Genomic DNA, 1,841 nt, shown 5'->3' with positions numbered 1-1,841 from the left:
CCCGGAGAGGCTGGTTCCAACTTCATCACTGCTTCTTGGACAGCAGGAAGGCGGAGGGGAGTGAGGAGACCAGGGGAGGGTGGGGGTAGGGGTGGGGGAGTGAGGACTGGGCGGCCCCCGGCCACTAGCCAAGGCTTTTTTTTTTTTCCCCCTTTCTCTACTAAGGCTAGGGCTCCGTCTGAGTGTCTCCAGAAATAGGCAAAGTACCTCTCTTTGTCCCCAAGTCCCTCCTTTCGGCTTTGCCTATTCTCAGTATATCCTACGTTTGCTTTTATCTCCCTGCGTGGAGGTCCTGGTGCTCATGGTTCTGGAATCTAGACTTAGGGCTTGTTGATCCTCCCAGTGCCCTCCAAAAAGAAATACTGGTCTCTGTGAGGTCCAGCGAAGTCTGGTAAGAGTAGTGTCCCCTCCCCTTCTCCCACCATCCTTCCAATCCTCTCCAACACACTGGACCCCCTCCTGCCCACTAGGTCCTGAGCTGGTACCTGGAGCCCCTGATTCCCAGCACATAAACCTGCCATGGTAGCCCATGCCCATAATCTCGATCTACAAGAGATAAAGACAGGATGATCAGACGTTCAAGATTAACCTCTATATAGTGAGTTCGAAGCCAGTCTGGGCTATATGACAATCCTTTAAAAAAAAAAAGTTGTCATTTGTTTGTTTTTGTTGTCGTTGTTGTTGTTAAGAAAATAATGGGAGTTGAAAATGATGACTTAGTGGTTAAAAGCACTGGCTTTTCTTCCAGAGGACCCAGGTTCAGTTCCCAGCACCTACAGCTCAGAACTGTTTTTAACTCCTATTCTAGGGATTCAACACCCTCATGCAGGCATACACTCAGGCAAAACACCAAAGTACATTTAAAACTATACACAATTTCATTACATCACAATTACTCTCAGCATTCAGTACATAATTTTGCTGTCTGGACCTCAGAGCAGAGAGGTACAGGCTAACGGAACTGGGCTTGTGTCTGAGTACTGTGGTGTCTACCCAAAGACAGGACCTCCAAAATGATGTGTTTCTCAGAACATGCTGGTTTTCCATGCTGAGCAACAAATGTGACTATACTCACGGGATGCAAACACAATTTTAACGAATACGTATTAAATAAATGAAAAGTAAATAACAGAAATTAAAAGTTTGTTTTTCTTGCCTTAGTCTTTCAGGGACACTAGCCCTGTCCTGATCTGGGGAAAGTTGTTTGTAATCTACAGAGAAGCTAATTCTGGGCTCATGGCCCCAGACAGGAACCCAGAGGGTGGTTTACTGATGGACACGTCACTGGGTAGGTACTGGAGTGAGGAAGGCACGCAGGGTGGAGCTCTGAGCTGGAGGGAGGCTTCTATTTCACCAGTTCAAATCTGATCCATTTGTTTCTGATCTTTTTTTTTTTTTTAAACATTGCCCCAGGGGAAGTTTGTCACCAGGATGCAAGGAGTGATACCTTCATCCCTGGCTGAGTGTGGTGGGAGCTGTTGAGGTGGGCTAAGTAAGTGGAAGGAGAGGGCAGGGAAGGTTTAGGGAAAGAGCCAAGGCAGTGGTGAAGGAGGTGCAGATCAAAGAGAAACCAAGTGGTCACAGCTGGGGTTGAGGAGGCAGACTTTGACCCCAGTGTAACTCTGGGTCACATGACCTCTAAGAGTGCCTGGAGGTGTTGGCTTCAATGTACTCCCAGGAGGTGGCCTTGGAGTCCCTGGTCCTTGTCCTCTTGACCCACACCTGTTGAGTCCAGTGGCCTTCCCTAGAAAAGTCAGACTCATACCAGAGTGCTCCTTCATGGTCTTGGCTTTTGAGAAATGGCTCAGGAGCCCTTCTCCAAGACAGACTATCAAACAGGG

Source organism: Rattus norvegicus, chromosome 3 (assembly GCF_036323735.1).
Source record: "Rattus norvegicus strain BN/NHsdMcwi chromosome 3, GRCr8, whole genome shotgun sequence".
Taxonomy (NCBI): Eukaryota; Metazoa; Chordata; class Mammalia; order Rodentia; family Muridae; genus Rattus; species Rattus norvegicus.
The sequence above is the reverse complement of the archived record's forward strand: the minus strand, read 5'-3'. Positions refer to the sequence as shown.